General features: G+C 43.9%; 1 protein-coding gene across 2 annotated transcripts in view; it reads right to left on the bottom strand.

Moving 5' to 3' along the window:
• Window positions 1-3,403: 3,403 nt before the first annotated feature.
• Window positions 3,404-12,017, bottom strand: part of Eip78C (Ecdysone-induced protein 78C) — a 122,549-nt gene continuing 113,935 nt past the window's right edge. For both annotated transcript variants that reach the window (XM_075689086.1, XM_075689087.1), the window contains one exon: window positions 3,404-10,406. The gene's annotated coding sequence lies outside the window, so the exon portion shown is untranslated. The remainder of the gene's footprint in view (window positions 10,407-12,017) is intronic.

Below are 12,017 nucleotides of genomic sequence, written 5' to 3'. Positions count from 1 at the left end.
CGGGAAGAGGCCGCAGAATTTCCCGAACCATTGGGCAATTGAAAAAAGAAAATTTACGTCGCCCGCACTGGGACGACGCTATCATGAAAAGTGCCGGCAACAAGTGCCTCTTGCTCCAACGGGTGACCGAAATCAGAGATTACACAACCTTCAATACTAAACGCGTGGGAAAAACAGTGCATGATGCCACGCGGTCTCTGCACGCCCACTCTTTGCACACATGGCAGATTACCTCTAAAGCAGGGTACGTGGCTGCGTATGCGTTCCGCCGCACTTACAGCTATGCACAGCCACGGCCGAGATGTGCGCTAGAAATCGTGACGCACGCCCACTTACCTTTGCCCTCCCCCTCCCCCACCCTCGCACACGCTTGACCGCATTACCGCGAGCTTGCTCCTCCCCCTCTTTCCCTTTACTTGCGTGGGGAGGCAGCACTCGAGCGTGATGACGCCATTTTTGTTCCCCATCCTCGCACCTAAAGCACAAAATGCGTGGGGCGCAATACTATCTTATTGCACTGTGGAAGTTACCATTTATTGTCTCGGCGTTCCTTTCCTGTGGAAGTGAAATTTTTTTATATTGAAATTGCATACACACTTTCTATATTCAAGTTCTACTTACATGGTGTTCTAGAGACAATAGGTTATGAAAAGTTAACTACTTTGTTATATCAAGAATTTCGTTATATTGAAGTTCGTTATGTCGAAGTTTAGCTGTATAACCTGGTACTTGACACTGGGGAAGGGATTCATATGGACAACAAAGATGGGATAGGAACACTAAAGGCAAATCTGCCACAAATGTCTGTGAGGGCTGCAGGCATGCCAGTTCAGCCAGCGTGCGATGATCGGTAGCACATTGATTTGCCTAGACTTTGCCCTGGCTTCAAATGGCTTTCGAAACTGATTACATTAATTAAAATACAGCATTATAAATGCAACAATTTGAAATAATTTTCCACGCGAGCTTTGCAAATTGGCCATATGCCAAATATTGTATTGTAAATGCAGCAATTTGGAATGACTACGCGAGCAGTCTTACTGCGTTCATGTATTTAGAAAGATACGATTGCTTGGAAATCTAAGTCAAGAAAGGTACATGAAGCACAATAAATGTGGAAGAATGTCAAAAACCACAAGCACAAAGATTAGACAAATCCATGTGCTATAGTACATAATTTTTATGGTAGCTGAACAATTGCACCACCAGAGTTTCTTCTAGCAAGTTTGTTAAGAAACTCTTATTACATCCATAAAAATAACTGCTGGACACTAAAGGCAAGCATTAAGACGAATCATATAGTGATAAATGGGTGCTTCAATATGTTCGAAGAAAGGGGTCAGACAGGGAGACACAATTCTCTCCAATGCTATTCACTGCGTGCTTGGAAGTATTCAAGCTATTAAACTGGGATGGCTTAGGAGTAAGGATCGACGGTGAATATCTCTGCAACCTTCGGTTTGTCGAAGACATTGTTCTATTCAGCAACAATGCAGATGAGTAGCAACAAATTATTGAGAACCTTAACAGGGAGAGTGTAAGAGTAGGGCTGAAGATTAATATGCAGAAGACAAAGATAATGATAAATAATTGGGCAAGGAAACAAGAGTTAAAGATCGCAAGTCAGCCTCTAGAGTCTGTGAAGGAGTAAGTTTACGTAGGTCAACTAATCACAGGGAACCCCGAGCATGAGAAGAAAATTCACAGAATAAAAATGGGTTGGATCGCATACGGCAGACATCGTGAGCTCCTGACTGGGAGCTTACAGTTATCATTGAAAAGGAAAGTATATAATCAGTGCATTTTACCGGTGCTGACATATGGCGCAGAGACTAGGAGACTGACAAAGAAGCTTGAGAACAAGCTAAGTACCGTGCAAAGAGTGATGGAACGAAGATTGCTAGGCATAACGTTAAGAGACAGAAAGAGAGCGAGCGGTTTGGATCAGAGAGCAAACGAGTATAGACTATATTCTAATTGACATCAAGAGAAAAAAAAAAAATGGAGCTGGGCAAGTCATGTAATGCGCCGGTTGGATAACCGTTGAACCATTAGGTTTACAACATGGGTACGAAGAGAAGGGAAATGCAGTCGAGGATGGCAGAAGACGAGGTGGGGCGATGAAATTAGGAAATTTGCGGGTGCTAGTTGGAACCGGATGGCACAGGACAGGAGTAATTGGAGATAGCATGGAGAGGCCTTTGTTCTGCAGTGGACATAGAACAGGCTGATGATGATGATGATGAAAATGTTCAGAGCAGCACATTTTTATAGAATACAGCTATGCCATAAGAGAGGAAATGGCAGACATGGGACAAAATTGGCACCACAAATGTGAAAGAAAAAAAGGCAAATAGTTCACCAGAGGCAATAAACGGATAACATTCCATATTAACGTGGAAGAAAATGCAGTCGGGTCATTTTACTGGCTCTGGCCACAGATGAACTCTTCTCTCCCAAGGCTGTGGCTGTAGCGCAAAATTTCTTCCCCATGCTAATTCGAGACTGACGTATGTCCACCAGTTCTCTCGGTCAGTCTACCGATTTCATTTTCAGTATTATTGATGAAGTTTTCTCATGGCAATGAAGAAAGCTGTAGGTTTGAGAGCCATAACCAGGCTTTATAGTCTTCCTCTATTGTACATGTACGATAAAACTGGCACTAAACACTGTTGGGACACACTGCAATGGCACTGGCCGAGAAGAAAGGTACTGCTCGTGTGTTGGGGCACCTTGCCCTAATCTGCCTTTTTCCTACATGCAATGACCACATGTTCAAGGCACATGGTGGCCTCCTTCAGCAAGCGAGGCCACAACACATGAATAAATTGGTGTGGAATACTGTCCCCGGTTCTTCACCTGCACCACCCTTTGCTATCTCGTGTGGCAAAGCTTGATGCTGTGGGCACAATGTCCTATTCTACCCACCTTATATTATTTTTCAACATAATTCCCACGCCTGTTCAGACCATATGTCCCATCGCAGCACTAAATCTGAGATGCCCCTGTGGTACTAATTGTCTGGCTGACTGTGCAACCACCGTTCGACTGCTGTCTTGGCTTCACCATAGCATGCGAGTCACTGTCCTACCAGGAACTTTCTCTCCAGGTCTAGCCCTAGGACGGCTCTGGTATTTCTTGTCGTGTCGTCAAGGATCTGGTTCTTCAGTTGTAGCACGGCGTCCTGCGGTGACAGGCGGGATCGGAAGCCTATCATGGTGCGAGGGTATACTAACTCGTGTGGCAAAGCTTGATGCTGTGGGCACAAACGTCTGTGAAGTACTGTTCTGATAAAAAAAACTGAGGTTGAAAGTTCCTGTGGAAAAGGCAGGTTCTCCCATTCAGAATTTCAGCGCGAGTTGCTATGCATGAGCTTCGAGATACACAACCATAACACTTCATGGACAGGGTTGAATAGACATTCCTTTATTTTGTAACAACTAGTACAGAGGACCTGTTGACACTGTTTCCACAATGAAAACAAAGACGAGGAGGTGAGCAAAATGTATTGTGCCACATTCCCAGTACAATGATTCTGGCAGTGATAATATTTTGGGTTGTGCCACTGTACGTCTCCTCACTGGTGCCTACTCACCGGTTGGGGTGTAGAACAAACTAAAGAAAAATAAAGTTTGAAATACACTGCACAGACATGAAAAATGTGCCAGTCATGCACATCTTGATAGAGCCCCATCGGCCAGCAGCTTGCATAACTGCCACTGGCCAAGAAGGACGAGATATGGTGACTCAGCTGCCACTAAAGCAACCCGAAACAAACAAACCCGTCAATATGCCAATCAACAGACTGCTGCCTTGGAACACCATTGCGCTGCAAAGTAAGCACAAGCTGATAGTGAATAGCCCAAGCAAGTTCTACATACAATTTATTTTACAGACAGTATGAAGCTTTTTAAAGACTGGTCAAAGGAATGTGAGCATGATCACCAGCTGGGATTTGTCCTCTTGGTCAAGAACAACTAAGCAAAGGAGTGGCCACAGGCATTGGCTTGGTGAAAGATAAACTTGAGACAAGGCACAAGCAATAGAGCATGCTCAGCATCTGCATAGAGCAGCAGCCTATTCCATTCACATCAAGTGCTATTACCATGGCCCAGACATACCTTGAGTCAACAAAATTTTGTAGACTTGAGACAACCTGCTCTCTGCGAGACGCGTTAAAGTTGACTTGCCTCTTTGACACCGAACCGGTGGTGAAGTTGCAAAAAGCTGACCTGTGGATGTACACTTGGAAAGCCATTTTCATGCGAGCATATCTGCAAGCTTACTACAGTGACTAACTGCTTAAAATAATTGACCGAAAGGAACACTTCGGTTATGAGAGATGGTACAGTAGATTTTAAAATGATTTTGACAATTTGGGGTTCTTTACAGGCACTTATAATAAAGTATACAATTAACTGCAAGTGACATGCGGGGAATTGGTTGTAGCCGATGAATTGGCCAGTCCTTTTAGTAATGAAGCACTTGTGCCGCAGCCAAGCGCCGAGCATATATCTATTCCTCTTGCATCTTATTTGCATTTCCTCTTTTGTGAAGTCAGCACTGAGCATGCCTTGTGCTGCCAATCACTTTCCTGCCAAGCTGCCTGAACGAGATTCTAAATGCTTTGCATTGGTGCAGATTTCACCTGAGCTGTGTGGGGACGCCTTCTCAAAACGGAGAAAAGAACTGTGGGCCAAGTAGGGGGGGAAAATAAAAGCCCTAAACTATACACAGAACAACATGTACACTTGCAACGGTTATGAGACGTGCAAGACATACTGCTCACTTGACTGCTCATGTATAACACATCACCTGCACCACTTGCCTCCACAATATGGGCAAGTCTGTTTTTGTTTTTTAATATAAAGAACAAACATTCAAGTATTAACAGTGCTCTAACACGTGGAAGGGCTCTCGACCAACAATCACGCCTCTGGACGAAACAGGTACAGACCCTTGAAAAGTACAGCGACACACTCAAGGTGACGAACAACGGCTACCTACAGCTTTGCAAGATGGTCTCCGCATACAAAAAGTCGGATTTGTCTGCGGTACAGTATGCAGAAGGTTCAAAGCAAAAGATAAAACAATTGTATCCTAAAAGCTGTCGCTTACAACACCCTTTTTTTTTCCCTTTTTTTTACAGCATAAAACCTGCCCTAGCTGAAGTGTAAAACACTAAAAATGTACAAAACTACTGCACAAGGGAGCCGCACAAGGGAAAGTTAACGACAGGATAACATACTCTTATGCTTCCAATGGGTGCATTTGAAGCATGTTGCAAAAGCATGTTGCAAAAGCACATTCCCAGTGGGCAATCAACATTTGCTTTTTAGGCTCTGTACAACTAGTGCAATACGAAGTGCAGAATTCTGCTATGAACAAAAAATCTGCTTTTACTTTACCTCAAGTATATAAAGTTTGATTCACAGGGATATCTCGTAATGTACAAGACTGTGTTTAGGGAAGCCGACCACCGAACTGTCTACGGACTACAAAAGAGGGGGAAAAAAGGAACTTTTTAATTTTGATTGTTATGTGGATTGCATGATTACATAGCAATGTGTGCAAAGGCTGATTTGTGAGTGAAAAACCAATGCCCGCCCAACAACCTTAATGTAGATGTTATCAATCTTGTATGGCATGACTGCCTCCACACTTGCCACCAACACATTCAAACAGCAACTTCAAAACAGCTTCTATAAAATCACTTTCACTGCTCTGTCAAAAGACTATATCCTCGTATCTAATACACATATACCAGCATGAATATAGAAAATGGTTACTGCCAGTGACTGTGGCATATCAAGCAGCTACAAAGGCTTGTAGTAACTTGAGCATTTACACATAACACTCCATGACGGAACAAAAGGAACGCAAGAACTCTAGGGGAAACGTCATTCTTTTTTCTGCAGGCATATGAAGTACTCCTACAAGCACCGGGTGAACTTCACTCGGGTACTAACAATTCATGAAAACAAAAAGGAGGACCAAAGCTACATTGCCATGGATGAAAAAGTGCTGTAGCTCCAAGTACGCAAAAGCTCATGCGGAAAATAAGGCCACAAATTCGTCTGGCAGTATTGTAATTGACAAATTATTTAAGCCACTGGAATGTTGCGCCACCAACCACAACTCTTAGCTGCCCATGCATACGTGGTGCCACGCAAAAACAAACTGTGGCTGGCAAAGTGAACATTGGTGGACAGTGCATATAACGAGTTCCCACTTTCAGAGGGTAGCTTGCACACTAGTATTGGTGCACATCTTTCAAATCCTTTTAACAATGTTGCTTGAGCATTGATAGCTAAGCAAGTCGGCACGCTGTTTATAAAGGTGGCCAAGTTAAGTGTGTACTCCTAATCTTGGGTGGCACAAGCATCACCTAGTAAGCCACTCTGCGAGGAAGAGCTGCAATGAACTTCGTGCAATTATGTGCAGCAAACTTCTTGCGCTGTAAGTGTGCACAGTGTTGTGCATAAAGAACACAGACACAAGAAAGAACGATGCGACATCATTCTTTCTTGTGTCTGTCCTTTATGCACAACTGTAATGCTGTTACAGGTGAAACATAACTAACCAATCTAACAAATTTTTCTTGTTCATGGTTTGTTCTGTTCTAAATTATGTTTTTTTCCCCTTTTTATCAGTGTACTTCATGCAAATAAGGAAAGAATATGGGCTCGATGCAGGCACCACACCCGAATGGCATGAAACGCCAAACGTTGACCATTTTTCCAGCATAGTTTTAGAAAATTAATGAGCATTTATAAAAGAAGCTATATTCTTGCACATATAGGTTGCCCTGGTGCCATGTCTAGAAGCAACTCCACTGTCATTCCTTATGTCATTCTCCAGGGCTTGCATGCTGCCAAACAGCCATTATCGTTAGGGTTGGCTACTTCGTGCCAATGAACGAGAAGGCGTACAAATTGATGATAAGGCTGATCAATTCTGCTATGCACTGCCTTACTTGCTGGCCAATGTTTGCATGGCATTGTTAAAACACAAGGATGTACACCTCAGCGCACAAGCCAACCCACTGTTTCCAGGCTTTGTGCCAAAGCTACAAGTATTGGGCAGTTAGCATCTTGCACCCCGACTTACGTCGCCAATCAACAACCTAAAGCAGATTACGACGATGAGTTTGAAGAGGGCAAAAATGGTTGCGATCAATCTGACTCGGGTAACAATGAACCACAAGAACAGTGAGCAACTGTAGTATGCATTAGAATGAAGGCTGGGCAAGACCTTGGCAGTGAACCACAACTTCACGCATGCAACGCGCACACACACACACACACACACACACACACACACACACACACACACACACACACACACACACACACACACACACACACACACACACACACTGATCAACAAATGGGGCAAGTCTCTACAGGACACCAAATGAGGGAAGACGTCATCGTCATAGTCTTCGAAGATGCCGCCAGCCTCCGCCGCCACCATTACTCGAGCCCAGCTCCTGGCGGGACAGTGGCAGCAGACGTAGTCGCCCTGTTGAGAGCCACACTCACTTGCAGAGCTCAAGAAGAGGCAGCTGATAGGTGTTCCCAGCAAGCGTCACATTTGCATGTGCGTGCATGGCAAAATGAGTGGCCTCCTCTGCACAATTCAAAAGATGGTGCTGTGCTCTGTGCTGCGGCTGCCTCCGAAAATGCATGTTCAGCAGCGACACTGGATACTCTGGAGAACACAGCAGTAGTCTGAGCACTGGCACACCACAATGCGTTAAGCACTAGCATCCTGTTCTGGGGCAGACAGATGGAAGAAAAGATGAGAGAAAGCACCACTCGGGGAAAAAGGGATAAAGCAAGCACCTTTTAAGAAGGAACAACCGCCTTGTGCACACAGGTGTACAGAAAAGCATTTGCACAATAATGTACATTCCTGTGCATCTGCTACTTTAAAAACAAAATAAAAATGACTATATTTTTTGTTTTTAATGGTTGTGTTACGGCATAGTGATTATGCTTGTGACCTGTCTCATAGTGCTTTGTTGTATAAATATTCTTAGCGCAGATAGTAAAGTCACCTCTCTCTTTCTCAAACTTTGCAAGCTTGCACACGGGTTTCTAAAACTATGGAAAAGTGCAAATGTGGCTGTCACACTCGCCACCTATTTGAAATGCTGTTCTCCTTTTGCATCAGAGTAACATCGCCACATTCCTAGCAGTTTTTAAGGCAAACAGAGAATTGCCTCACCATCAGCTGAACCTGCAAAGGCCTTTTGAAGATTTATTGGCAGTGAAGTGGAACAGGTTCATAATAAGACTGATGACCCCACTGCTACCAAAATGATGTTCCTGACGTGCTTCAGTGACCACGATGTATAGAAAATGACTTCATGCATAGGTTCTAAGGTGAGCGACAAGCGCAAAATGTGCAGGCAATGCTGGTGGTGAACTGATGCACATATAGGGAGTAGATGGTGATCTGTTTTGTTCACTTATGGTCCAGCTTGAATGTTCTTAGCTGTGTCTTAATGTTCCATTTCCATGGAACATTAAGACAAATTATATAAAAGAAAGGAGGAGGCTCAGAAGGTAAAACATGAATGTTCATGAACGTGTATACCCTATTTTACAGATGCCATCAGTCACTCCTGGTATTCCATTCACACAACACCAACTTAACCTATTACAGCTACACAAAAATACACACGACACACTTATCTGTGATGCTAGAAGAGCTACCAGATAATCTTTTGCCAAGTACTACGGACACTAATTTTTTAGACACAGTGAGAATCTCAGATTGCTGAAAAACTGAGCACTCTAAAAAAACTAACTGATGGAAAAATAATCTTATCACATTTCACTCTGTCAGCTAAATCAACGTGCATATCTGCAAATGCTTACTCCAACCGGTGCCAGACAAACCAGTGTAAGACTTGCTATGCATAATGTTGTGCCAGCTGTCACATTAACTGTTTTGTAATATGGGCAAAACTGTAATTTTTCGGTTGATTTGATCTCAACCAAAAGCCTGTCTGGTACTCGTACATTTCTGTGGGCCGAAACGTTCATTAATTTGATCCTGAAATTGTCCCTCGCCAGATAATTTGAACTTGGCTGGCCTGCACAAACACACCCTATACCTATGGCTGCCGTACTAATATTGTTGGTGCTAGATATGCCAAAGACGCATTATCTCCTGCCAATATGGCAATTTATGGCCGGCCTTGATCAAATTTTGAAGTGAAAATGGCAATTCATAATGAATAATAACCATATTTACCCTATGTGTCTTTTCCCCCCAATAATTGGTTCTGAAACATCTTAGAAAAGAGCATAAAAGAATTTGTCGGCTACTATAAAGAAAACTTATTTGACAACTTCACAGTACTGACCATGCAGGCCTAATTGCCGCTCTAACTAAACATAACCTACTACATTTTGCATGACAAGATACTTAAATTAACGGACGATAGTGGAGCCATGCTATGGACAGTCAAATAATATGGACAGCTGATGCTGCCTGAAACATTGTACACTATATACATTACAAGCACAGTTTGAACGCACACCAAATCACCTTGCTTTTTTATATTTCAAGTACACACCTTGGGCTGATACTATGCTTTCTCACACGCAGACCTCAATGAATGCACCCAACTAGGACACTAAAATGAAGGCAGGCCAGTTGTAAAACTCTACTTAACAAGAACAGCCTGTCTGTTTTCACCGGAGTTGTTCTTGCTGACTGAGTGTAGCTATATCGCACATTTTACAGTGAAACCTAGAATGATCATGCACCGAGTAGGCCATTTTCAAGCTTTGCTGTTAAATGCTGCAGTGGACTTGGTAATCTTTGAACCTTGGGCAAGCTCTGTACAACCGGGACTGTCATGTTCCAAACTAATTGAACACTTGCATCAAGATGAGCATGTTCATTCTTCTCATGCGTGGCGTCCTATGTGGTTATGTGTTAACACTCCATTGTAGGAGCTGGCATCATAGGACTCCCTATACCCAAGACATGTTTAGTAAAACTTGCTCACCAAGGTTGTTTACACAGACTTTGCCTCGCGTTTTTGCCCACGTACAATTTATCTAAAGATCCCGAACAGCCATAGCATTTCCGTGCTATCACACCCATGTGGTCTGCCCCAGAACAGGAATGCCTACGAGACGTCCATGAAAGGCGATCGTTCCAGGAGGGTCCTCAGGACAGCACAGTTCGAGGCGGCGCAATAAGGTTGCGGGCTTGTCGTTTGTGCCGTGGCCACGACATGAAGAAATAAATTACTGATGATGGACAGAAAAGGTCCCACAATGAGATTCTCGCAGGAGTTTGCCGATGCTTCACGGGATCTGTCCGGATCCACACCACTCAAGACATTGGTGAGGACTGACGGCCCTGTTGAGATGGGCTACCTGTAAAGAGCAGGACAGGTACTTTTATGAGAAAGCTCTGATGAGCAGCAATACATGCTGCATGCACATGGAAAAGTGACCCCTGCACAACCGGTGGCCACAACAAAAATTCAGCACTGAAGCCCTTTCCGGAAGCTATGGGTGACGTAAAGAAACAGCGATGTTGCAGCAAGTGCTGACCCCCCCCCCATTGTCTCCCTCTCAGCACACACTTCAAACTGACACTTTTAGGCTATTGGATCCGTTGCTCAAGGACCAAGCCACAAGTGATCTGTCTCCATTGCCAACAGCACCCTCTAGATAAGGTCCACAATTAGTAACATCACTTGGAACGCCAAGGAAATCAGCCATGTGCAATGTGGCTTTTGAGGTTGTGTGTATAGTGCTCCCAGTGAGTCCTATGTCACATGTGGCCACTTATTCTGCCTGCTGCATGGAATTAGCCCAACAAGCACAGCAAGTGAAAAAGGAGTCATGATTTCATGGCGGCACTTGAACTGAAAACAGAGTTCAATAACTTGCCAACTAAGCTAAGCTCGCAGTCTTATTTAAACTTAGTGCAAGAAACAATATTCATATGTGGCCTCTTCAGACTCTCATTTACTAGGCTGTGCAAATACTCAATATTATTGTTAAAGTATTTGGAACAAATGAATATACTGTAAAAAACACCCATATAGCTCAGACCCGTGTATATAGTCCAAGGTATAATTTGGGGACAACAAAAATAAAAAAAGTTTTCATCTGTATATAGTCTGACGAAAACAGTAAGTGAAAGCATTTATTTCCATTGCACTTCACTCTTTAGTCATTGCCGTCTACTGCACTCCACGCTTCAGTCATTGTCATTCGTTGCACTTTCCTCAGAGAGTCCCTTGCCGGAGATATCCTCCCATAAAAGCTCGTCTTCAGCGCGAAGAAATGCGTTCATGAACGAGCGTTTCATGAACACACGATGGACGAGCTACTCGGGAAAGCATGCCTGAGCGGCAGTGATCCATGAACAGAGCATTGCTAAAGAGGCCGATTCCAGTCGTCTGGTAGGAGACCCTTCAGGCTCTCCCGACCTCATCCACCCCATACAGCAATACTTGATGCAGTCTTTTAATGGTTTATTTATGCACACATCAAGCGGTTGCAGCTGGGATGTCATCCTTCCCAAAATGATGACGAGCTCAGTGCTGGACCTGCACAGCAGTCGCTTCACCGAGTCAGCTATGTGACAGAGAAAATCATCCAGGACAACTAGTGATGGGAGTTCCAGCAGTGCTCTGGATCGCCAACAACATACAGACTTTAATCCAAACAAGCACCAGTGCTTTTTGTTGATAGCAGACAACAACTTTTCTTTAAAGCTTGTCCTCTTTCAGCAGAAGCTTTCGTCTGAATACCACGTAGGGGGGAAGCTTGCGACAGTCTGCTGTGCAGCACAACATTAAGGCGACATTACAACATTACTTCTCATTTCCACTTGACCTCACGGAAATGAGCCTGGAGCCTTTCTGGTGCACCATTAGTGCCGAGGGCCTGTCCAGATATACTGGCATTTGATCAGCATCGCTGATCTGGCCAAGCTGAAAGTTGAACGACTTTCAAAGCGAAGTCACGTGC

Source organism: Dermacentor variabilis, chromosome 4 (assembly GCF_050947875.1).
Source record: "Dermacentor variabilis isolate Ectoservices chromosome 4, ASM5094787v1, whole genome shotgun sequence".
NCBI lineage: Eukaryota > Metazoa > Arthropoda > Arachnida > Ixodida > Ixodidae > Dermacentor > Dermacentor variabilis.
The sequence above is the reverse complement of the archived record's forward strand: the minus strand, read 5'-3'. Positions and strand labels throughout refer to the sequence as shown.